Source organism: Megascapheus bottae, chromosome 6, assembly GCF_031878675.1.
Source record: "Megascapheus bottae isolate mThoBot1 chromosome 6, mThoBot2.hap1, whole genome shotgun sequence".
Lineage (NCBI taxonomy): Eukaryota > Metazoa > Chordata > Mammalia > Rodentia > Geomyidae > Megascapheus > Megascapheus bottae.
The window spans coordinates 79,868,480-79,895,534 of NC_143514.1; the positions used below are offsets into that span (position 1 = coordinate 79,868,480).

Consider the following 27,055-nt stretch of genomic DNA (forward strand, 5'->3'; position numbering starts at 1 on the left):
TCTGAGTTCAACTCCCTCCTCGCTCTGCCTTTGTAGGTGTCAGCAGAGGCATGCACTTCCCCATACCTGCTCTTCTCCCACTTTCCTGTTCATGCTGTGGCCCCCAACTAGACATCTGTACTGGAGTCCACCTTGTTCAGCTACCCCACGAAGGAGGCACTTGGCAATTTGCAAATCAGTTGGCATTCAACATCGCTTTTCCTGGAAAACAAACCCATACCAGAACCAAAGAACTGATAACTGCAACGGATGCTGTGACGATTACGAACGCCTATGAACAGTCCCCCACGCCCTTCAGCACCACTAAGAACAGACAAGATGTGCTAGCCAGTAAAGAGGAAACCAGTGTCCTCTGAATGACCTCAGGAGGAAAAGAAGGGCTGTTCACGTGATTCACATCCCAACCCTAGCACCTCCAGAAGTCCCTCCTCTTGTCTAGCTGCCAGGAACAGCCCAGTGCTTCTCTGAAGCAGTGCCTTGACTGCAGCCTGGCTGGCCTCTGCTCTGACCTCATGGCTTGACAGATGAACACCCTGCTGTGTTCTAGTCATTCCTCTCGGCTGCCACTCCCCCCGGCCCCGCAAAGGGTTGTGACTTCAGATTCTTCCTCAAGGCTGAGAACAAATGACTCAGACCTGGGCAGTAAGTCACCACCAGCTGCCCCTCCATTTGAGCAGCACACCCCAAGTTCCAACTTTTAACACTGAGCCTTCCCCAGTCCCTGGTATCAACAAACACAGATTATGTATGTTGTGTGCACTGTGTCGTTCGGGGCCCTGAATGTTCTAAACTGGGAGGAAACAGAAAGATGAAAATGCTGTAGACAAAGTATTTTTTTGGGGGGGTTGCTGGTCCTGGGACTTGAACTGAGGGCCTGTGCACTGGACCTAAGCTTTTGTGCTTCAGGCTGATGTTGTACTTCTGGCTCTTTGGAGGACTTTCATTTCCCACTGGCTTTGAATCACAATCCGCAGATCTCAGCCTTCTGAGTAGCTAGGATTACAGGTGTGACCCATCAGCACCCAGCATTATTTTTGTTTTAAATACTAAAACTAAATAATGCTCTAGAAGGGGAAAGATACAGGATAATACCACAGTACAAAGTGAGAAAAAAAGGTAATTTCTACTTTCTCTAAAATTGCATTTTCTTTGCATCCCTCCGTGTGTTGATTCTTTTGTGAGAATCAGGTGTGAAGGACGGGTCAGGAGTCTTTTTTTTTTTTTAATTTAATCTATGTCTAATAAAGTCTAGCAGCTTGGGAGAAACAGAGGGAACAAGGCAAAAAGTTACCTTATTTAAGCATGGGTGCTGGTGGCCAGTGCCTGTAATCCTGTAATCCTAGCTACTTAGGAGGCCAGGATGTAAGGATGTGGTTTGAAAAGCCAGACCAAGAAGGAAAGTCTGTGAGACTCTTATCTCCAGTTAACCACAAAAAAGCAGGAAGTAGAACTAAGGTTCAAATACAGTGCTAGCCTTGAGGGGGAACAAAAAAAAGCACAGGGACAGCACCTAGGCCCTGAATTCAAGCCCTGGGACCAATACCCCCTGCCAAAAATAAATGAATAAATAAATAAATAAATAAATAGAAAAAATTTGAAGTCATCTTATTTACCGAACAACTTTCTTTCTTTCTTTCTTTCTTTCTCTCTTTTGCCAGTCCTAGGGCTTGAACCCAGGGCCTGGGCACTGTCTTTGGGTTTTTCTCAAGGTTAGCACTCTACCACTTGAGCCACAGCACTCTTTGGCTTTTTTCTGTGTATGTATTCCCAAGGAATTGAACCCAGGGCTTTGTGCGTGGGTTTTTCTCAAGGCAAGCACTCTGTCCCCAGAACAATTTTCTTATATGTAGCTTACCTTACCCTTATTAAATAGTAGTAGGTGGGCACTAATGGCTTGCACTTGTAATCCTACCCACTCAGGAGAGTAGCTGAGAGCTGAGGACTGAGGTTTGAAGCCAGCCCAGGCAGATAAAGTCCAGACTCTTATTTCCAACTAATCAGCAAAATCCCAGAAGTGGAGGTGTGGTTCAGATGATAAAGCACCAACGTTAAGGAAAAAAGCCAGGCAAGAGTACAGGCCTTTGAGTTTAAGCCCCAGCAATGGCACCAAAAGAGAGGAGGAGAAAGAGGAGGAAGAGGAGGAAGAGGAGAAACAGGAGGAGGAGGAGGAGGGGGAGGGGGGAGGAGGAGGGGGAAGAAAGGAATAGTAGCAGAGAATAGCTTAGCCTTTCATGAGTCATATCCTTCCTCCCTTCCCAAGAAATCCATAACGTACAACACTCTGAACCCATGGGTTCCACATCTGTCGAGTCAACTAATCTCAAATAGAAAGCAGTCCAGAGGAAAAAAGAAATAAGTCTGTACTGAGCATGTGCATGCATTTTTTCTTGGCATTACTCCCTACAGGACACAGTAGGTCTACCACTTGTGAAGCGCTGTAGTGGGTGCTGAAGGCCATCTTGAGAGCTGAGCCCTCAGGAGGATGTGTGTGAATCTCATGCACAGGCTACAGACAGGGAGTTGAATGACCATCCTTCTGCCCTGGTACCCCCTGCTCCCCTCCCCCCACACACAGAGGGATGAGCATATGGAGTGGAACTGTCAGAAGTGACAAATTTAACTGCCCTGGACCCATTAGAATCCCAATGTGAAGCTAAGATGGAGTGTATCTCCCAAGACTTTTTAGTAGTTGAGAAGCACAATGTAGGAGAAATGCATCTAGGCAGCTCTGAGCACCACCTTTACTACCCCGTCAAGATGACCAGGGAGACATCAAGGTGATGTCAAGGCTCAGTAAGAAGAAGAGCCAAGCCTGCAAGGAGATGTGGAGATGCCACTGCTGTGGCAGTCCCCTCCCCCTCTCCTCCATGGAGCCCTGCTATTACAGGGGCTCAGCACCCTCTACCCCATGAGTCACTAAGACCTGGAACAGCAGCTCTTGACCAGCACTGCAGGTGCCAAGACCCAGTACTGGCTTTTGGACCGTGGGAGCAAAGCCTGACAAAGAAAATATAGCTAAACAGCTGGAAACAATTCCCCGGGGCCGCACAAAAGGGTCTCTGCCAAGTCACTTTCCCTCCTCCAGACCGGGTCCAGGAAGGATCTGGGCTGTCTCTCTTCAAGTTCATTTCCCTCTTGCCTTCTTCCAGCCCTGCTTAGCACCATCCACCACCATCCCTGGTAAAAATGGTGCCAAGGCTCTGTTTTAGACTCAAACCTTCACAAAAGCACACAATTGCACAGGCAACTGAAACATTGCACACCTATATTCCTTTTATCCTTTGAATCCTATCCATTCTACTTTTTTTTTTGTGGGATCATGGGGCTTGAGCTTGGCATGAGCCTTGTCCTTGAGCTCTTCAGCTCAAGGTTACCACCCTACCTTAAAGCCAAGCCCCATTTTCCATTTTCTACAGGTTAATTGGAGATAAGAGTCTCAGTTCCTTTGGTGCCTAGGCTGGCTTTAAACCTTGATCCTCAGATCTCAGCCTCCTGAGTAGCTAGGATTACAGATACGAGCCACCATGCTTGGTCACTTTTTTTTTTCTTTTTTAAAGTTTGGAATATACAGAATAAATTGTGAGCTTGTAAGGTAGCTCAAATGCTAGTCTTCTGAGAGAAAATTCTAGAAGCCTGAGATAATACAAATTAAGACCCCTCTGTTGATTTCTTGAGTTGTGAACAGCTGCATCCTGAAACCCCCAGTTCTGTTGGAAAATCCTCTGGATTCAAGCTTGCTTGTATCATCAGAGCAGAACAGCGTCTAGAAACAAGCACATACTTAAGGACCGAAAGTTTATTGCCCAGTGCTTAGTAAAGAACGGAGTTTTGACCAGGCAATATGTCCTTAGCTCAGGGTTGCTTTGTTTTGTTTTGCTTTGTTTCGTTATTTTGATGGAAATTTAATATGGTAAGCATGTACTATTCCATTGAACTACACCTCCATCTCCAGTTTCTATTTAAGAAAGTAAGGGGTTACTTAGGAGGCTAAAATCTGAGGATCGCGGTTTAGAATCAGTCCAGACATGAAAGCCTTCGAGACTCTTGTCTCCAATTATCCACCAGAAAACTGCAAGTGGCACTGTGGCTCAAGAGGCAGAGTGCTAGCCTTGAGCTGAAGTGCTCAGGGACAACACCCAGGCCCCACAACTGACAAAAAAAAAGGAAAGTAGGGTTGGAGGCTTGACTCAGTTGGTAGAACACCAGCAAACAAATGAAAGCGACAGGTACCAAGTTCAAGCTCTGATTTTGGACAAAAGGAATAAAGGAAATGAGAAGTCTACTTTCTAGATACAAGCATGTAGTGATGTATTCACATCCTTTTCTGTCTTTTGATTTCAGGAACAAAACTTCCCAAGCGGATTCTTCCTAGGAGGTGTTGGTTATCAACAGTGCATGTCCGGGTGCTCGCATGCAGAGGAATGCAGCTCTGGGGGAACATGATGAGCAGATGGAAGAAAGGCACACAGCCTATGTGCCTATGTAAGTAGAGAGCATGTGGCTTTCCACACAGCTTTGATCAGAACTATGGCTTTCCACAAGGTCTAGCTCTGTGGCCTCCTTGCTTAGAGGCATGTGAAAATAAGAGTTTGAGGCTGCAGAAGGGAAAATGGAAAATTATTAGTATCTTACTTACCCAAGAGTTGTTTATCTAGATACCTGGTGAATCAGGACTCAGCAGGGAAGAGAACAAACAAACAAACAGATATGGGAACAGTCAAAATGGAAGGGGCAAAGTCAACACACTGCAATTTAAGTGCTCATTACCCAGGAAAGAAAGTCCTAGTGAAACAGAGATGGCCTCAGAGGGCATCCTACCCCTGGGAACTGCCTGCCTCAAGTCTTTGTAATTATGTCACCTGAGAGTAAAATGGCTCAGTCAAGCGCTGGTGGCTCAGCCCTGTAATCCTAGTGCTCAGGAGGCTGAGCTCTGAAGATCTTTGCTTGGAGCCAACTCTGGGTAGACAAATCCAAGAGATTCTTATCTCCAAGTAACCAACCAAAAAGCTAGAACTGCAGGTCTGGCTCAAGTGGTAGAGCTCCAGCCTTGAGCAAAAAAGCTGAGTATAAGGCTTTGAGTTCAAACCCCAGTACTGGACACAGGGACAGACACGGACACACACACACACACACACACACACACACACACACACACACACACACACACACACACACAGAGTTCTATTGGTAAAAGTACGTACATTATTTTAGAAGCCTTGTGAAATATTCTGATATTATTAACTTTGCAGGAATAATGGAGACAAAATTTTGAAGCGTATTCACCAAACTAAATGTGCAAATAAAAAAAAATGCTGGGCACAGTGGCTCATGCCTGTAATCCTAGCTACTCAGGAGGCTGAGACCTGAGGATCAAGGTTCAAAGCCAGCCCAGGCACAAAAAGACCTGAGACTCTTATCTCCAATTAACCTCTAGAAAATGGGAAGTGGGGCTTGGCTCAAGGGTAGGGCAGTAGCGTTGAGCTGAAAAATCTCAGGGACAATGCCCAGGCCCAGGGGTAGGGCGGTAGCCTTGAGCTGAAGAGCTCAGGGACAGCGCCCAGACCAGACCAAGTTCAAGCCCCATGACCCACAAAAAAAGGGGGGGAAAAGTGACTTTTTCATGATGTTGAAGAAGTTAAAAATCTATGGTGGTACTTTTATTCCGTGTTACAAAAGAGGGGACTGAAGCTCAAAGAGAGTAAATTCTCCAAAGTAACATAGCTAAGAAGTGTTAGTACTAGGACTAAAACCCAGTCCTTGGAACAGCAAACTTAGGCTCCATCTACTGACTTTCCTGTGGAGTATGGAACATCTGCAGAACTCTGAGATATGGCCTGTCTGATTTAATTCCTCACTCAGGATTTTACTTATGACAAAGTACTTTTCCAGTTTATTAAGTGTAGAGTACACATACGATGCCAGGCCCTGTGGACACAAAAGTGGATAAGGCAGGTCCTGGTCCTGAGGGGCCACACAGGGGAACAGGCAATAACAAAGGACCCATCTCAGGAGCAGGATGTCAGATGGCACTGGGGGGGGTGGGGAATGCTGTGTAAATTACCCTCTAACTGCCGGAAGCTCCTACTCCAGGCTGATCCCCACTCAGCTACCCTTTCCCATATACCTCCTGTGCTCTCTCTCCAAAATGATAGTCACAGCTGACACTTACAAAGAACTTTAATGCGGACCAAGTGATTCTGCACATGGCATCTGGTTTGGTTCCCACAGTATCCCCATGGAAGCAGGCCAGGCAGGCCTCCACTTCCCGAGTGAAGAAAGCAGACTGAAGATGATGGTGAATGAAACCGACGGCTCTTCTAACTAGGGAGAAGCTAAACCCAGAACTGGGTTTCTAGACTTCTAGTTTATTGCTAGGTTCTTGTGAAATCACAAATTAACTGATTTTCCAGATTGATCGGTGTCAATACTGCCTCTCCTTTCCTTACCAGCCCCTTCTCTTGTCTTTCTTTCCTTTGTTGCATGGAGTTTAGGCTGGAGGGTTAGAGGGACCAAAATGGCACCCAGCCCAGCATGATGGCTCATCCTGGCTATACAGGAAGTGGTAATCAAGAGAACAGAAGTTCAAGGCAAGGCATGGTAGGGATGGGGGAGTGGAGGGAGGAGTTATAAAGACTTCCCCCATCTCAACCAAAACCTGGGCATGGTGACACACACATCATTCCAGCTACAAAAGAAGAGTAAATAGGTTGTGGTCCAGGGTGGATGGAAGGGCCAGTGAGATGTTATTCAAAACATTACTGGAGCAAAAAGGACTAAGGAGAGTGGTAAGGTCCCTGTCTGCTGCGGACTCCTTTTTAACCAGGAATTACCTGTGCTCTCGAAGAATCTGGATTAGTCACAGGTGGAGTGAAGGAATCCACACTCCAAGTTAGTCACTGAAGAAATGGAAAGAAACAAATCCTAATATACCAAAGTAGGAAGAAACATCTGAAAGCAAAAAATCACTGGAACATCATTTTCATATCAGAATTAACCTCAGTGAACATGAGAGGGAGAAATGAAGTTGCAGGAAGACAGGGCCATGCAAAGGTTTGAAGATGATCGATACTCTCCAGGAGGTGTGGGCTGCAGTACCAAGGCCCCTTGGGATGGCCCAGATGTCATTCTGTCCCCCAAGATAATGGAAGGGGGTCGGGGCTGGAGTCATGCCCACGGACTGCAGGAAGCCCTGGCTCTTTCCCAGATACCAAAAGGCTAGAACTCATTTTCTGAGTTTCCTTTGAGAATGCGGCCAGACCTAAAGTGCTTTCTGCTCTTGAACAAAGACACAGCCATTCCTAAACCCAGTCTGACTTGAAATACCAGATCTCCTAATGAGCCCCAGCCCCGAGTCCTTCCCCCTCTCAGCTCAGCTGCTCGGCTCATGCCAAGGTTAACCCCTTCCTTTCCCCTAGGTCTCCAGGACTCTACCTCCCACAGGGTGAAGGGGTTTTGTTTGTTTGGTGCTCATCCTGGGGCTTGAACACAGGGTATGGACTCGGTCTGTGGGCTTTTTCACTCAAGGATGGCACTCTACCACATAAGTCACAGTTCCATGTCTGACTTTTTGGTAGTTACTTGGAGGTAAGAGTCTCATGGACTTTCCTGTTGAGGCTGGCTTGGAACCTTAATCCTCAGATGTCTGCCTCCTAAGTAGCTAGAATTTATAGGTGTGAGCTACCAGTACCCGGCAATAATTTGACTTTTTAAAAATTATATAATCTGATGAAAACCCTCATATTCTAACTACTTTTTTAAGAGATAGGATGTGTAATTTTCCTGTATTTATGCATAATCATTCCCAGGAGGAATTCCCCAAGGAAATTGTAGGAAGTAATATTATTACAGAAAGATTTATGACTTTTCTTCATCCATATGTCTTTTTTTGAATTACAAAGGAAATTGAAATAATAGTTGGATTATACATCAGCCCTTCACAATGAATCTGAGTTGGCTCACAATATCTGTCAGACATCTCTCAAATTACCTTAGGTCCACATACAGCTACTGAAACTGAAACGACATATTCCCACTCGATAAACAAAAGCAGTAAGTTCTAGACTGATTTCCTTGGAGGCCAGTTGTTAACATTTTGTTTATTTAGTTTTATTGTTAGAGTTTAAGGGTTTGTGATTTTTCCCAGATTATGGTAATAGATGCATGCAAATCAAACTTAGGAAGACCTAAAAAGTTTTGGCTATTCAACTCTTGTGATCAGAAAAAAAATACTGAAACACAACACTTTTATTAAAAGACTAATAGCAATTTAGAAAAATGTATATGAGAGGAAAGTATGCCCCTCCTTTTGTCTACAAAGTTAGAAAATAGGAAGAGAAAATAAGATACTCAATTATAGCAAAAGATGGAGAAAATGAATACAAGCACAACTGGTAAGAATACAAATTAGTGCAATTATTTGAAAGGTAATCTCTCAATTAAATCTAAAGATTTAATCTTTTTTTTTTTTTTTTTTTGGTCAGTCCTGGGGCTTGCATTCAGGGTCTAGGTGCTGTCCCTGAGCTTCTTTGGCTCAAGGTATACCACTTGAACCACAGTGCCACTTTTCTTTTCTTTTTCTTTTTTTTGTTGCCAGTCATGGAGCTTGAACTCCAGGCCTGGGCACTGTCCCTGAGCTCTTCAGCTTGAGGCTACCACCCTACCCCTGAGCTACAGCCCCATTTCCCATTTCTAGTAGTTAACTGGAGATGAGTCTCAAGGACTTTAGGACTTTAGTGCCTGGGCTGGCTTTGAACCGCGATCCTCAGATCTTAGCCTCCTGAGTAGCTAGGACTATAGGTGTAAACCACCACGCCCAGCTCACAGTACCACTTTTCTGAGTAGTTTATGGGAATAAGAGTCTCAAAGACCTTTCCTGCCTGGGCTGGCTCGAACTGCAATCATCAGATCTTAGCCTCCTAATATGCTAGTAAATTACAGGCTGAGGTATCTGTGCCCAGCTTAAGTCATTTTCTTTGACCAAATAATTCTGCCATAATTCTACTCTACAGAACTCATTACAGATGTATAGGAAGTTTTGGGTAAATAGTTGTTCATTCCAGAGTCATTTATAATGTTCAAAATTATTCTCAGTCATGCATGGGAGGAAAATAAAATGTCATACCATCAAGGAACGAGGCCCCAGTTCTCACTGTACAATGTCATCATTGAAAGAGGACAGATTTTACAAATATAGAAAATGAAACTGCATGTAACCTAGATTCATGGTTGAAGATGCATGGGGATTTTGGTTACAGAGAACGAGGGCCCGTAGGAAAGAATCATCCAGGAAGTGAATCAAGGAGCCCAGCATGACACACTTTGGGGTGGGGGGCGGGCTAATGATGAACACTCTAGGCCTGGAGGCCAATGTGATTGGAATTCAGTCCCAGACCTAAGTGTCTTGTCCCTGAGGCCAGCAGCCAAGTGGGAAGGATAGCCAGCCAGAACTCAAGCTCTATGTTAGGTCTTGTCTTTTCTTTTTACATAAAGTTTATACTATTAGGCTTTTGTTTGGTTTTATGTGTAGCTTGCATACTGAAAGTAATTCAATTATTTATTTTTAATTCATCTAAAGGGAACAGCCTATATTTGAGAGGATAATTTAACAACCAGTGTCCAGTGGACAGTAGACATACCTTTGCCTTGGGAAGCTGCAATTCAATTCTAACTGTAGAGATTTGTTAAATAAATTTTCTAAAGCTGATGAAATTCAGAATTAACATATATGTCCTTAAATAATAAAAAGCCTTTAAAAACTATTAAAACAGCTGAAAAAGTTATTTTGAAAGTGACATGAAATTCTGTGCTATGAAACATAGTAGAAGACACACTGGAGGGCTATGTTAAAAAACCAAAAACAACTCACTGTTCTCAAAGACAGGACACTGATGTTCTTCAAAGCTCTACACAGGAACAGGCAGAATTACAGCCCAGGAAGACCCAAGAAAAGAAGGCTTTGTCTGTCTTCTTCCCAAGAGACTCTATGGTAAACATGCAATTGTCATTTGTGGGATAGTCTAGCCAAAGCCAGGCTCTTTCCAGATCCTCTGAGTTAAAGAACAGCCAGGGTAAAGGGAAAGAAACCTTTAGGGGGGAAGAAAGACATTGAAACAGGCTGGGCCCAGCGGCTCTCACCTGGATTCTCAGCACTCAGGTGACAAAGGCAAGGAGATCGCAAGTTCAAGGCCAGCCTGGGATACGAAGAAGGTTTGAGGCTGGTTTTGTCTTCTAATCTAAACAATGTTGGAAACAAGGCAGGCTTTGAAATCAGACAGGCCACCCCCATTTAGTAGCTGTGTGACGCTGGGTCAGTTGCTTAACCTTGCTCATTTTCTTCATCCATCAAGATTAAATAGAATAATAAGTAAACACACAATGTCTGCTGCACAAGAATCTCTCACAGGCTTACATGATTTTGCCGGAAATACCAGCTTCCTTTCTGGTTCTAAAAATTGTAAATGATTTCAGATTTTTCTCTGTCGGGACTAGATGAGGTAAAGCTGCCATTCTTGTTTCTCCCACCCCTACCTTGTTTCTCTGAATTATGGCAGAAGACAGGAACATAGAGCCTTGAGTGCCTCCTCCCAGGTCCCGGAATACACAGGGGAGGTAAGGCCGTCTGTGAGCTGACTAGGAAAAGGCTAGCGAGCACATGGCCAGACACTAGATGATAAGACATTGAAACACCACCATGACACACAAGTGGGACAAATTGAAGTTTTGATGCCAGTCCTGGGGTTTGAACTCAGGGCCTTCACTTTTTGTCACTCTATCACTTGAGACACAGCTCCACTTCTGGCTTTTTGCTGATTAGAAAAAAACGGACTTTCCTGTTGGAGCTGGCTTCCAACAGAGATCCTCAGATGTCAGACTTCTGAGTAACTGGAATCACAGGTGTAAGCCAGGGGCATCTGCTCAATGGTGTTGGTTTTATCTTCATTTCCAATGTTTCAGGACCCAAGGGAAGTTCTAGGGCTCCTGACTGGGACTTAACTCGAGGTTCCTGGGACTTACTATGTAAGTTTATAGCAAGCAGAGGGCTTGAACCTGTCAACAAAGCCACTCATTGGTCATACAGCTAGGTGGTGAGAAAAGCTAGATTGCCAGACCGTCTGTAAGTACTTCCTACCTTGTTATTGACAGTCACAGATAAGGTGGAAACTACTCCAGAATCAGTAAGGCCAGGGCTCTAGTCCATGCTAGAGAAAGTGCTTAGCATGCCCAAGGCCCTGGGTTGCTTGCCTAGTCCACACACACACACACACACACACACACACACACACACACACACAACTTGCAGTCCATGGACTACTCTCCAAGTAGGTCTGAGCTAGACTTATAGAATAGTCAGTAACTTAGTTGTTAGAGAAGGAGAAAGGAAATGAAATTGTAGAGGCGGGAGTCAGTCCTGCGTGCATTTGAAGTTATTATTTTATTTATTAATAGTAGTAGCCAGTTCTGGGGCTTGAACTTGGGGCCTGGGCACTATCCTTGGGCTTTCTCAAGGCTACCACTTTAACACTTAAGTCACAGCACTACTTCAAGCTTTTTCTGTGTTTGTAGTACCAAGGAATCAAATCCGGGGCTTTGAATATGCTAGGTGAGCACTCTACCACTAGGCCATGCTCCTGGCCCTTATTTTTATTATTTTAGCACATCTTGACATAATTTATAGCAACGGAGGCAGAGTATCAAAATAAATAGCAAGCCAGGCCTGGTGGTGCATGCCTATAATCCCAGCACTAGGGAAGGAAAGAAGGAGAATCTTGAATTCAAGGTCAGTGTGTTTGAGGTTAGCCTGAGCTAACCTATAAGACTCTGTCCCCAAAACAAAGTGAAATAACATAACAGGAGTCAGACACTAGTGGCTCACACCTGTAAGCCTAGCCACTCTAGCAGAGGCTGAGATCTAAGGTTCACAGTTCAAAGCCAACTTGGGCAGGAAAGTCTATGAGACCCACCACCAATTAATCACCAAAAAGCTGGAAGTGTAGCTGTGACTCAAATGGAAGAGTGCTAGCCTTAAGCAAAAAAGCTCAGGGACAGTGCCCAGGCCCTGAGTCCAAACCCTAGGACTGGAACAAACGAACCAACCAACAATTCAACTTGAAAGGTACAAGAACTTCGGCATTTCATAATGTGAAGGGGGACTGATTGAGTAGAGATCTCAAAACAATTTAAAACTGAGCTGTGTATGGCCAGGTCTTGGTCCTGTGGTGCCAGGCCAGTGAGGTTTGTGCTTCTCCTAAGGAATCCTTGTAGGCACAAAGGCAGAGAGATGCTAAGGCTGCAGTCAGGCTCGGCCCTGTAGGGGCTTCTCTGTAGGGGCTCCCAGCTGGCACCCCAGCCACTATTAGCCACTCAGGTTTGGGCCTGCCTTTACACGTGGTGGGTACTGTTACAAGCACAGCTTTACAGGCCTGATTATACTAAAGTTCTCTACAGCTTTGGGGGACCATTGTGTGAGTGTGTGTGTGTGTGAGTGTGTGTGTGTGTGTGTGTGTGTGTTAGCATTCTAGCACTTGTGCCACAGCTCTACTCCTGACTTTGGGTGGGTTCATTAGAAATCAGGAGTTTCACAGACTTTCCTTTCCAGCTGGCTTCAAGTCATTAGCCTCAGATCTCAGCCTCCTCAGTGGCTGGGATGCCAGCGGGGAGCCACAGATGTCTGTCTTTTGAGGAACATCTTTAGCAGATGACTTCAGTCTAAGTCACTACCTGATCATATCTCAGACAGGAAACAACCGGAAGGGATGAGGCTGTAGAGTGGCTTCTCATATCACAGCCCCTCCTGCCACATCCATCAGCTCATCAGTTATATGACATCAGAAATCTTGAAAGCTGGGCACATTGGTGACCCAAATAAAATCTAGGTTCTAATAACCACAACACAGGGAAAGATGGTTACTACATAGACAACTCCCAGTGAACCTTGACCCTCCAGCCTACTTCTAATTCTGCTGTAGTATAATTCCTGTAGTATAATATAGAAAAAAGTCTCGGAGACATTTTTCTCTATCACTCAATGAAAATTAAAATAGAATCATTTTTTCCAGTCCTGGGCCTTGAACTCAGGGTCTCAGCACTGTCCTTGGACTTTCTCAAGGCTAGCGCTCTGCCACTTGAGCCACAGCACCACTTCTGGTTTTTTTCTATGTATGTGGTACTGAGGAATCAAGCCCGGGTCTTCGTGCATGCTAGGCAAGCACTCTACCACTAGGCCAGACTCCCGGCCCCAAATAGAATCATTTTTATGTGAACACATTTGGATGCTGAGGCACAAACCCAGGCTGCCATATGTAAGACCGGCACTCACTCTACTGCTGCTGCCTGAGCTCCATTTCTTAGGTAAGTAGGATGCCTGGCTGCAAGCTGTGGCTCAATGGCCTAGCAAGTGCAAGCCTCTGAGTTCAAATCCCACTACCCTCACCCCACACCAAGTCTCACTATAGAACATGAGCTTAAGGAAAGCAGGGACCATGTTCATGCTGCTGGGCTCCCCTCAGGCTCCCCAAGCCAAGCCCAATACACAGGTGTATAGCAAACCCACCATAGATGCATGCAAAATTGCTGAACACACTGTTAGATGAAAGCTTACTGATACACATTTGTACAGACAATTGATGCCACTTTTTCCTGTTTAAACACACTAGAAGTATACAGATGCCCCATTACAGGAATGCTATGAAGAATATATGAAGAGAACTTCAAGAAGCACTGGGAAAATATGCTGGGTAAGAACTTGATCCATGTGGCAACAGAAATAACAGAGCCCAGGGGAGATATTTAAAGGTCATGGGAATCAAGAAATGTCAAACAGGGGATTCCCAGGAATGCCAATTCTATTTTTTTCCCATAAAGATGGGAAGTAGGGACATATTTGCTTATGGATACTCTTTCTTTTCCTTCTCTTTCTCTCCTCCAATGAAAATGTTGTCATTCTTTATGTTGTTCTTTTTGTTTGGTGGCAGTCCTGGGGCTTGAATTCAGGGCCTAGGTACTGTCCTGAGCTGTTTTTTGTTTTTTGTTTTTGCCAGTCCTGGGCTTGAGCTCAGGGCCTGAGCACTGTCCTTGGACTTTCTCAAGGCTGGAGCTCTACCACTTGAGCCTCAGCACCACTTCCAGCTTTTTTCTATGTATGTGGTACTGAGGAATTGAACCCGGGTCTTTGTGCATGCTAGGCAAGCACTCTACCACTAGGTCAAACTCCCAGCCCCTGTCCTGAGCTCTTTTGCTCATGACTAGCAGTCTACTACTTGAGTCACAACTTCACTTCTGTTTTTGTTTTTTGGGGTTTTTTTTGTCAGTTGTGGGGCTTGAACTCAGGGCCTGAGCACTGTCCATGGACTTTTCACAAGGCTAGAGCTCTACCACTTGAGCCACAGCACCACTCCTAGCTTTTTTCTATGTATGTGGTACCAAGGAATTGAAGCCAGGTCTTCGTGCATGCTAGGTAAGCACTCTACCACTAGGCCAAACTCCCGGCCCCAACTTCTGTTTTTTTGTTTTTTTCCTGGTTCATTGGAAATAAGAGTCTCATAGACTTTCTTGTTTGGGCTGGCTTCAAACTGTGATCCTCAGATCTCATTCTCCCAAGTAGGGAGAGATTATAGGCCTGAGCTACTGCACTCATCACAGGATGTGTATTCTTACGAACTGAATTGCACTCACTAACAGCAGGTTATCTCTATTTATGTTCACTCACTTTCCAAGCTCTTGTTAGAGCATGATGCCTTGAGTTCTGAGAGTACAAGTAATCAGACAGCCACGGTGGTGACCTGAAGAAGGTTAGAGGCCGGGTGGAGCATCAGAGCAAGTCAGTAAAGACATAAACAAATTTACTACTGTGATGAGCACTGTGAGGTGCTACGATTAAGAATAACAAAGAGGAGATGGTATTTAAAACAACTATGAAGGGGTAGAGAGATATCTGGGCACCAGTAATCCTAGCTACTCAGGAGGCTGAGATCAGAGGATCCAGATTTGAAGCCAACCCAGGCAGAAAAGTCCATGAGACTCTTACCTCCACTTAAACACCAAAAAGCCAGAAGTAGAGCTGTGGCTCAAGTGGTATAGTGCTAGCCTCGCAGGAAAAAAAAAAAAAGCTGGGCTTGGAGTTTGAGTTTGGCCCAGTAGTAGAGTGCTTGCCTAACATGCACAAAGACCCAGGTTTGATTCCTCGGTACCACATACATAGAAAAAAGCTGGAAGTGGTGCTGAGGTTCAAATGGTAGAGCTCTAGCCTTGAGAAAGTCCAAGGACAGTGCTCAGGCTCTGAGCTCAACCCCAGGACTAGGAAAAAAAAAAAAGCTAAGAGACGCAGGCCCTGAGTTCAAATCCTAGGACTAGCACAAACAACAATCACCACAATAATAATGTAGAGAGAGCAGAAAGAGAAAAGGCAGCAATGACACATGTTTCCCAATATCCCAGGATGGTGACAGGACTGGTAGGCAGAACCTCCCAGGTGAGGAGACCTGCAAGCAGTCCACCACAGTGATTTCAACTCCATTTACCCTCAGAGCTAAGTACTCTCTGCCCCAGCTCCTCTGCATACACTTCACCCACTCTTCCCTATAGCTTCTCGCTGTCCATCCTGTTTCCCATCTCTGCTCATTATTTCTTTGTTCATGATTATTTCACTTGCCTCAGTACTTTAGGCCTCCTCTCAGCCTTCACTCCATTGGGCTTCTCTCCTGGGTCATTTAGATACCTGTCATCTTGTGTATAAACACATGTATGATGTATCTGTGGGATGGCAGTGCCAGGAAGTAAGAATGGAAACTTTGTTGGCTCATGGTGAATCTCTAGCACCCTGAAAAGTACCTGGAACAAAATAGGTTTTAAATATATGTGGAATAAATAAATGAGCTCCAGGAAAAAGAACAAGCCAGAAAGAACCTGGAGATACTGACTGTAAACTTACCAGTATCTTCTTGAGATTCATAAGCCATCAAGAATGTTACTTTAGCCAGGCACAGTGGCTCATGCCTATAATCCTAGCTACTCAGGAGGCTGAGATCTGAGGATCAAGGTTCAAAGCCAGCCCTCGTACAAAAGTACCTGAGACTCTTATCTCCAATTAACCTCTAGAAAATAAGAAGTGAGGCTTGGCTCAAAGGTAAGGGAGTAAGTAGCCTTGAGCTGAAGAGCTCAGATACAGTGCCCAGGCCCAAGGATAGGGCAGTTGTCTTGAGCTGAAGAGCTCAAGGACAGTGCCTAAGCCAAATTCAAGTCCCATGACTCCCCCCCAAATAAAATATTACTTTCAAAAGAAAACGTGCACTTCAAAAGTTCTGACTTTCCATTTTTTGGAAATATCCTTTTTTTTCCCTTCTAAGCATCAAGGAAATGGAAATGGGCACCTAGATCTGCATTCTCCCCTGATAGCTATCTATGCCCTTCTGCAGTAAGGATCCTGGTCCCCAGCCACGTTGATTTACTCAAGAGAATTAGGGAGCATGCCAGAAGCTAGTTAATTAGTTTTGAGGAATGGTATGAAGAGACACAGGAGATGTAGAGAATGGAATTCCGGAAGAACTTTGGGGTAATAAAAGAAAGAAATCCACAGGCTGAGAGATGGGACTGTGGGACTGGGATGGCTGAAGAAGGATGAGACAGAACAAGACATGGCGACTATCGAGCATGCAAAACCGCTGGATCCTCCTTCCAGAACTGTACGAGGTGGAGTCGAAGCTCAACAAAAGAAAGGAAGTGAATGTTTATTGGGTAATTCAGGTTAGATGATAGTCCATGTGCTGTACATATACTTTTTAAAGTAATTCACCCCCATTAGGTGAATACTATTGACACTTTCAAGGTAGTATTGGAGTCTTATACTCAGGGCTTGCATCAAGCACTCTATCACTTGACCCACAGATAAGGCTTTTAAAACTTAGAAGGGTTCAGTAGCACAACACAACAATATTCTTTAGTTATCATCAATTTAAAAATAATACAAAGCAAAGGTGACATTTTCACATGGGGGGATATAAGTCTTGCTAAAGTTGTAAACACATTTTAAAAGCTAGACTCCAACAGAAAAGGAAAAAATGCAGAATGGGCTACGTACTGGTGGTTCATACCCCTAATCCTAGGTACTCAGGAGGCTGACGTCTGAATATGGCAGTTCAAAGCTGGCCCAGGCAGGAAAGTCCATGAGACTCTTATCTCCAGTTAACTACCAGAAAACTGGAAGTGGAGTTGTGGCTCCAAGTGGTAGAGGGCTAGCCTTGAACAAAAAGAGCACAGAGACAGCACCCAGGTCTGAGTCCAAGCCCAAGGACTGAAAAAAAAAGGCAGAACAGATTTAGCGAGCAAAGGGTTAGCTATAGTGCACACACAGAAACTCCAGTTTCCTGCCAAATTAAACAGATTACAAGACAAGAGATACCAAAAGGCAGAGGATTAAACCACAGCAAATCTATGAAGAACAAATGTACCAGGGTCATTAGGGAAAATCCACATGTATTTTCTAAATAAAATAGAATCGTATTGTTATTTTTGGCACTAAAATATCTATATATTTCTTAAGTTTTTCAACAGAAACTTTAGAAGAAAAAGGTTAAACATGTATACATGAAAAATAAAACTGACTTCAACCTCAGAGCTAAGCCTCCAGGCTAACAAGCCTCTTCCAAGGCCTCTGGAAAATATATTTAGAACTAGCAACATTTATAATCAATAATGGTTAGTGACAACTGTGAGCCCAACCAGGTAAAATGGGTTAAAAAATATCCCATTGCAATGAGATGAGCAATATAAGTCAACCAGGAGCAAACAATTAGTAAAGGGAATGGAAAAATCATAAGACAGGCATGGAATTTCAGAAAGGAATGTTAGTCTACTCAAAAACAAGGAAGAAAAAAAAGAAGGCAAAGGTGTTTGGGGACTTTTGTTGTTATTGTTTTATTTTGTATCCGTCCTGGGCCTCGAACTCAAGGCCTATAGGTGTGACCCTCAGCATTTTCCCTCAAGGCTGGCGTTCTACCATTTGAGTCACAGCTCCATTCTGGCTTTCTGCTAGTTAATTAGAGTGAAGAATCTTAGGCAGATGTGGTGGCTCACGCCTGTAATCCTACTCATGAGGCTGAGATCTGAGGATTGTGGTTGAAAGCCAGCCTGGGCACTTCTCCCCAATTAATCACCAGGAAAAAAATACAAATAAAACGTGAAATGGGACTGTGCTCGAGGGGTAGGGCTGAAGAGCTCAGGGCAGTGCCCAGGCCCAGAATTCAAGCCCCATGACCCCCTTCCCAAAAAAACCTCATAGACTCTCTTGCCCAGGTTAGCTTTGAACCTTGATCCTTGATAGCTAGGATTACAGGTATGAGCCACTATTGCCCAGCTAAGGATGGCAACTTTGAAGTGAGCCTGGGCTACACAGACCCTGTCTCAGACAAATGAGTACAATAAACAATTTAAAAATTCCACAAGAAGGTATTTTTTATAAAGCAGCTTAAGAAGCCATTGTTAACTGGGTACCATTGGCTCACACCTGTAACCTTAGCTACCCAGAAGGTGGAGACCTGGAGAGTCACAGTACAAAGGCAGATTGGGGGAATAAAAAAGTCTGTGAGACTCTATAAAAAATCTGGGCTGGAGGCATGGCTGAAAATGGTAGATCACCAGCCATGAGCAAGAAGGCCCTGAGTTCAAAGTCTGGTATCAGGGGCCAGGAGTTTGGCCTAGTGGTTAAAGTGCTTGCCTAGCATGCATGAAGACCCGGGTTCGATTCCTTGGTACCACATACATAGAAAAAAAAAGCCAGAAGTGGTGCTGAGGCTCAAGTGGTAGAGCTCTAGCCTTGAGAAAGTCCAAGGACATTGCTCAGGCCCTGAGCTCAAGCCCAGGACTGGAAAAAAAAAAAAAAAAAGACAAAGTCTGGTATCAGAAAGGAAGGAAGGAAGGAAGGAAAGGAGGGAGGGAGGGAGAGAAGGGAAAGAGGGATGGAGGGAAGGAGGGAGGGAAGGAATTTTTTTAAAAATTGGGTATTGTTGATGAGTTTGGAGACTGATTGGAATTGATAGAACGTCTCTACAACTAGACAGTGGTGGTATTCACACAACTTCTTAAAGTCTACCTTTAAAACACAGATTTTGGTGTGTGTGTGTATATATATATATATATATATATACATATATTACCATAAAGCTACTTAAAACTTAACACACACACACACACACACACACACACACACACACACACACGAATGCCAAGTGAAGAGAGAGCTCTAACAAGATGGGCGGTCATATCATGAGCCATGTAGAGGCCCTGGGCAGCCCAGTTGTGGAGAGACCAGGGCCCTGGGGATGGTGTTTTGCAGGGCAATGACATGCTCTTGAAGGGGCTCTCTGACTTCACTGGACAGCTACAAGCTAGGAGATCACCTGGAGGAGGAAGGAGGCTGTGGGAAGCCGTGGGGCTGGGAGAATGCTCTAAAAGAAGGCTGCGCCACTCCCAGGCGGGTGAGCTTTGGAGTGTGAGCAGAGAGGCAAAGGCGACCACTCAGTGGTGGATGTGGTGAGAATGGTGCCTCTGTGTGCCGACATGGGAAAGGCAGAGGAAGAAGGAGGAGGTTTCCAGGATGGGGAATTAAATCTCTGCCTCCACACGTTTGTTTGAAATGTTGTTATGGGTTGAACTGCATTCCACAAAAAGAGGGGTTGGAGCCCTAATCCCTGTGTCTCAGAAGGGGACCTTATTTGGAAACAGGGCCTTTGCGGCTGTAATTAGTTAAGATGAGGTCATACTACAGCATGGGGCCCCTTAATCCCATGTGACTGGTGGCCTCAGAAAATGACCGTGTGATGGAGGAGGTGGAGGCTGGAGTAAGGCGGCTGCAGGTCAAGGGTGGACAGCCACAGCCAGGCACAAGGATGTGGCACAGAAGGGTGCTACCCAGGGTGCCAGAGGCATGGCACAACCCTGCTGTTACCTTGAGCTTGGACTTCTGTCTCCACAGCTGTCGAAGGACAAATGGCTATTGTCTCAAGCTGTCTAGTTTGGTACACATTGTTTCAGACGCCCTGGGAATGAGTGCAGACACCTACCAGACATCCCAGGTCTGGAAGTGTTTGGGGCCAAACATGCAGTTGGAGCTAGAATGCTCTGGGCAAATAGATTGGACTTCACTCTGCCGTAAAATCCAACCAGCTGCTGCCTGGAGGAATTGCATAAACAGGGTAGATGCCAACCTTTAAGTAAGGAGATGGTCAACATTCCTAGATGCCTACGTCAGGGCAAGAGGAGCAAAGCCCATAGCCCGGGTATCAGTTTAAATCAGCAAAGAGCATTAGCAGAGAAAAATCACTACACTGAATCACATCAAACAATGGAAATGTAACACTAGATTCATGATCCAGTCTATAGAATCAAACCTCCTTAAAAGATGAAAACGCAGTGCTGGGAGTTTGGCCTAGTGGTTAAAGTGCTTGCCTAGCATGCACAAAGATCTGGGTTCGATTCCTCGGTACCACATACATAGAAAAAGCCGGAAGTGGTGCTGAGGCTCAAGTGGTAGAGCTCTAGCCTTGAGAAAAAGCCCAAGGACACCAAGGACAGTGCTCAAGCCCAGCACTGGCAAAAAAAAAAAAAGATGAAAACGCAGCACAGACAGACAAACAGGTGGTCCCCTAAGATTGCAATGCCCTAAAACATCCCTGTTGCTCGGTGACGTCATCTACATCTTGACGTTGCACAGCTTGCATTCCTCGTGTGGTCAAACAAGCTTATTGTGCTGTCACTCACATAAAAGTGCAGGACAGGTGCAGGTGCCAGGAGTTTGGCCTAGTGGTAGAGTGCTTGCCTAGCATGCATAAAGACCCAGGTTCAATTACTCCATACCATATACGTAGAAAAAGCCAGAAGTGAGGGGCCAGGAGTTTGGCCTAATGGTAGAGTGCTTGCCTAACATGCACAAAGACCTGAGTTTGATTCCTCAGTATCACATACATAGAAAAAAGCCAGAAGTGGTACTGAGGCTCAAGTGGTAGAGCTCTAGCCTTGAGAAAGCCCAAGGACAGTGCTCAGGCCCTGAGCTCAAGCCTAGGACTGGCAAAAAAAAAGTACAGGACATGCTATTGGGGGACAGGACATCATACTGATAATAAGTAACTATGTTGCTGTTTGTGTATTTTCTATTGGACATACTTGCATCATCACGCCTATTTAAACAGTGGGCTGTATGCTTCAAGGGGTAACATTGATCAAGGCACGCTACATTCATAAACTGCTTTGTTGAATGGCAACTCCTCTGTATAAGTACTTAAAGATAATAAACATTTTTTTAAGTGGACTGTAAAACGGTGTGTTACATAGCAGTAGCCAGGCCCATGGCTCTCCCAGGACTCCTGACTGCATCAGCAGAACATGTGTGGTGATTTGCCACACTACCTAGATTTCTGAGTTAACTATGACACCCAAGCAAAGACAAAACTGCCTAACATGCATAGCTCTGACCATGAAGTGACTACGGGTGGACGCCCTACAGGTTTCCCTGAGGTAACTTCAATAGTCACCAAAATGATAGAAACAGCACAGTGTTTCTTTGTCAAAGAAAGTAACCCAGAGTGAATCAATACCTATGACAGAACTAGCTGGTATTAATGGAGGAAAATAAATGGTAGGGCAAGACTTCCCTTCTAAGAATTCATGTCTCTCTGGTACACAGCTATCAAATTTCTAAAATAGAATGTCAGCAAATTCTTAGATCAAAACCATAAAAACAAAATATGGAGAGGTACTGGTGGCTCACACCTGTAATCCTAGCTGCTCAAGAGGCTCAGATCTGATGATAGAAGTTCAAAGCCAGCCTGGAAGGGAAACTCCATGCAATTCTATGACCTATGAACCACCAAAGAGCTGGAGTAGAGCTGTGGCCCAAGTGGCCAAGAACTAGCAATGAACAAAAAAGTTCAGAGACAGAATTCATGCCTTGAGTTCAAGTCCCACAGCACCAAAAAAATAAAATAAAAAAGGCATGAACCAAGCTGAGCACCAGTGGCTCACATCTGTAATCTTAGCTACTCAAACAGACTGAGATCTGAGGATCGCAGTTCTAAGCCAGCCCGGGCAGAAAAGTCCTCATGTACATCTAGGATGGTATGAAATTCAAATTCAGTCAGGTCAATTTTACAGTAATAAAGATAAATATAAAATGTTTTAAATTAAAAAGGGGGGACTGGTGGGAGCTGAAATAATTGAATTCCTCTTAGCAAGACCAAGGCATTGAGCTGAAACTTCAATACCAGCATAAAACAATAATTACGCCGGGAGTTTGACTGCTTGCCTAGCATGAACAAAGATCTGGGTTGGATTCCTCTGTACCACATACATAGAGAAGCTGGAAGTCGTGCTGTGGCTGACGTTGCAGAGCACTAGCCTTGAGGAAAAAGCCCAGGACAGTGCTTAGGCCCTGAGTTCAAGCCCCAGGATAGGCAAAATAATAATAATGGTAATAATAAATAAACCAGGCATCAGTGACTCACACCTGTAATCCTAGCTCCTCAGGGGGCTGAGATCTGAGGATTGCAGTTCAAAGCTAGCCAAGGCAGGGAAGTTTGTGAGACTCTTATCTCCAATTAACCACTAAAAAGCCAGAAGTGAAGTTGTGTGTTCAAGCAGTAGAACACTAGCTAGTCTTGAGGGAAAGAGCTCAGGGACAGGGTCCTATGTTCAAGTCCTGGTCCTGACACAAAAACAAATAGGGGCTGGGAGTTTGGCCTCGTGGTAGAGTGCTTGCCTAGCACAAAGACCCAGGTTCAATTCCTTGGTACTGCATGCATAGAAAAAGCCAGAAATGGTGCTGTGGCTCAAGTGGCAGAGTGTTAGCCTTGAGGAACAAGTCCAAGGACAGTGCTCAGGCCCTGAGTTCAAGCACCAGGACTGGCAAAAAAAAAAAAGAATGCCAAAAAACAGTATCTCAATTTATGTAACAGTACCTTAAATGAACAATTCTGTCCATTTGTTTCCCGGGTGTGAGAAAAGCCAGGCGGGGAAGTCCACCCTCCCACAGATGGCCACAGATGACTTGATGCATTGGTCAGGCTCAGAGTGCATCCTTCCCGAAGCTCAGGGCCCAGCCTGCTGGCACAGGGCCCCACTTTTCAGTAAGCTTTCCTTACAGGAATTTTGCTTAGTTTTATTTTTCAAATAAGTCCCTTAAGATACCCATGTTTAAAAGAAAGCTCTTTGTATCTAAAATTCAAGTCTGAATATTTATTCCAGCAGCTTCAACACATTAAAACCTGTGGAGAATCCATTTTTAACAAATGTTGCTCTTTGGATTCCAGTGAGCTCCAGTGGGTGTCTGGCGGTGTCAGGGATTTCCTGCCTCCTCTGTTTGATGAAATGTCAAGTTTTAACATTGTTAAGTCACCGCGACTCACAGCTTGCCAAACCTCATCTAAGGCATTTATGTGGGCTTTCCCGAATACCCCTCCACAACTTAAATCCTACATGTCAGCTACCAGGGAAATGAAATAGGGAATACAGGAAATATAAAGTGACTAACAGTGATTGCACAACTTTTTCTCATGGGCATTTTCCATGGCTGGGCGACAAACTCAAGGGTACAGCGAAACACAGTAAAATGTTCACAGACATCCTGGGGTTCAGGGTCTACACAACAGATGGAGACATTTCTGATTTGGTTCCTGGAAGGTATGAATGTTGGAGTGGTAAATTTCTGTGCCTGAGGCTTGTTCAATTATATTTATATCTGAGTCGTCATGACTAAACACCATCAGAGCTGTGTGTTAGCAAAGGTCGAAGTTTAAAAGTTTTATAGGTATATGATCTCCTTTCTCTCATAAAAATAATGAATTCCTAATCAGTTGCAATCACATGCCATCAAGACAAGCACATTTACATCTCCTTATTCAAGTGTAACACTCCACAGTCGCTTGAACTTGTAGGAAACCTTTATGAAAAAGCAAAGGACATAAAAAAGTGATACATGCATATGTTGCTTAAGAATCATGTTTATTGGCTTTCTGACACTGTGACAAAACGCCTGAGCTAATTAGCTTAAAAGAAGGAAAGGCTTCATTTGGTTCACAGATTTTGAAGTATCAATCTAAAGTCAAGGTGCCAACCGCTGATTCAGGGCTGTGAGAGAGTCATATATCGAGGTGACAAGGTGCTGTACGTGGTGACAAAGTACCATACATCATGGCAGCAGCGTGTGGAGGAGGGCTGCTCAGATCACAACTGTGAGGAAGGGAAACAAGAGGACAGGAGCTGAGAGCCAATGATGCCCCAATTATGTGAATCTTCCCACTAGGTCCTCCCTCTCAAAACTATCATGGGCTCACGACAACACGGACATTTCAGATCCAAACTATATCAGGCAGAATGGGAAAACATAAAGCTAGAGCATGGACGTACACATCTGAAATCCCAGCTACTCGGGAATCAGAGAAAGGCGGATCAAGCCATCCTGGCCAAAAGTTAAATGAGACCCTCCCTTTCTCAAAAACAAGCCGATGGGTTGGGAATGTGACCTAGTGGTAGAATGCTTACCTAGTATTCATGAAGCCCTGGGTTCCATTCCTCAATACCACATAAACAGAAAAAAACAGAATTAGCGCTGTGGCTCAAGTGGCAGTATGCTAGTCTTGAACAAAAGAAGCTCAGTGACAGTGCCCCAGGCCCTGATTTCAAGCCCCAGGACTGGAGAAAAAAAAAGCCAAAGGGCTGAGATATGATCAAGTAGTAGAGTACCTGACTAGCAAGCATGGAGAGATGAGTTCAAACCTAAGTACAAAAATAAAGGAAACACAAGGTGTGTGGTAATGAATGACTATAATCAATCCCACAAGTGGGAGGCTGAGGTAGGAGGATCACAACTAATGTCAGAGACAGAGAGAGAGAGAGAAAGAGAGACCGAGAGAGAGAGAGAGAGAGAGAGAGAGAGAGAGAGAGAGAGACAGAGAGAGAGAGAGAGAGAGAGACAGAGAGAGACAGAGACAGAGACAGACAGAGACAGAGACAGACAGAGACAGAGAGAGAGGAGGAGGAGGAAGGGAAGGAAGGAAGGAAGGAAGAAAGGAAGGAAGGAAGGAAGGAAGGAAGGAAGGAAGGAAGGAAAGGAGGGAGGGAGGGAAGGAGGGAGGGAAGGAGGGAGGGGGAAGAGAGAGGGAGAGACAAAGGGAGGGACAGAGAGAAAGAAGGAGAAAACAAGGTTGGCTGCTAAGATTATATTCCAGCGAATGAAAATAATGGAAGGCCAGAAAACACAAGATGATGAAAACATAGAATATGTTTACTTAAATGGAAAAAGATAAAATCCTATCTGATGGAAAACAGATTTTTTTTGTCAGTTATGGGGCCTGGGTGTTGTCCAAGGCTACCACTCTACCACTGTGAGCCATAGATACCCATTTTAGGTTCCCTGGTAGTTAATTGGAGATAGGAGTCTCATGGACTTTCTTGCCCAGGCTGGCTTTGAACAGTGATCCTCAGATCTCAGCCTCCTGAGTAGCTAGGATTACAGACAGGTATGGTCCATCAGTGCCCAGTTTGGAAAACAGAATTTTTAATCAAGATCCTTTAATCTGAAATCAACTATACCCTTTCTTTTTGGGGTACTCAGTCTTAACTCAGGACCTTAGACTTGCCAGGCTGGTGGCTCCACTACTTGAGCCTTGTCTATTGCAAAAATCTCTTTGCCTGTGTGTGTGTGTGTGTGTGTGTGTGTGTGCCAGTCCTAAGACTTGAACTCAGGGCCTGAGGGCCTGACCACTGTCCTTGGGCTTTTTCCTTAAAGCTAGCACTCTGCCACTTGAGCCACAGCACCACTTCTGGCTTTTTCTATGTATGTGGTACTGAGGAATTGAACCCTGGTCTTTGTGCATGCTGGAGAAGCACTCTACTGCTAGGCCAAACTCCCAGCCCAGAAATCTCTTTTTTTAATTACAATAGAAAAACTTTATTCACGTGTAGAGTGACTTATTTTCTCTTAGATTTTTCTATAGTGCACTTACTCTATTACTTCTCTCTCTCCCTCTCCCTCCTTTCCCCCCCCTTCCTTGTCTCCTTCCCTCTCCTCTCTTTCCACTCTTTCCTATGCATGTCTACATTTGTCTCTCTCTGCAAAAACAATAAGATCTGTCTGCTATGTCTTAGAACAAGTTATCCTTTGCCAACCTGCCAGATACCAACATCATAAATTTCCAATTTCTGTTTTGTGAAGTCCTTCCTAAACTATTTACATTATAGTGTTATGATCACAAAGTGAGTTGCACGTAACTGCTTCTGTCCGTTCATCCTATCACTAATAAAAGCAAGGGAGGAAAAATACTGAGAATGGATTAAAGTCTGCTTCTGTGGGAAGTTCTCTGTGTGTGGACCCTGTCTTGCATCCTAACAAAGCTTTTAGCACATTGCCCACCCTCTGGAACACAAATGCAAGCCAGATGGAAAACGTACTGTGTAAATTAAGACACACGGATTGGGCATGAAGTTTCTCCTGAAAGCCTCCCTTCCCAGCCCCACAGAGGCGGCCACGTGTGGGTGTCGGATGTTCCACTGAGAGGAAATTCTTCCTCTCTGTTACAAATAAATCATGCGCATGGGTTTTACTAAACTTTCTTATTGGCTCCCGGAAACGATCAAAAGTAGGATGTGGGAGAGTTAACTGATCAAACATACAGAAGTTTTACTTCAGTGAATGAAAACAAGAATTACCATCATTAGGCAACTAAATCCTTTCTAGATGAGATACATTCTTCTGCCAAACACTTCTCGAAGAATCAAAGACTGACCTGCGCATCTGGACAGACATTCATTTTCTCACCACAATGTAGGTACGTGTAACCATACCTGCACTACAATAATATGCAGGGACATTTGAAGAACAGATCTTATTACTTTCAGTTCTAACATTACTTCGTAGTTCATAACATTTCCCGCTACACCTTGTATAATGTTAGCCTTTCATTCTCCCTATCCATTCAGATGTGTGAGCACTTTTCTGGATATTCTACAGCATTCCTGATGTTTTATTCAAAGATCACCTGCGCCTCTACATTATCCAGATGGTATTGGTTACGTT

At 44.5% G+C, this 27,055-nt stretch overlaps 1 long non-coding RNA gene across 1 annotated transcript in view; it reads right to left on the reverse strand.

The window, feature by feature from the left end:
* The window catches only part of LOC150062560 (uncharacterized), a 77,288-nt gene extending 67,314 nt beyond the window's left edge, over positions 1-9,974 (reverse strand). The window contains exons 1-2 of the long non-coding RNA XR_016535887.1: positions 9,866-9,974; positions 6,831-6,896 (exon numbers count right to left, since the gene is read on the reverse strand). This is a non-coding gene — a long non-coding RNA (uncharacterized LOC150062560). The remainder of the gene's footprint in view (positions 1-6,830; positions 6,897-9,865) is intronic.
* Positions 9,975-27,055: the final 17,081 nt, after the last annotated feature.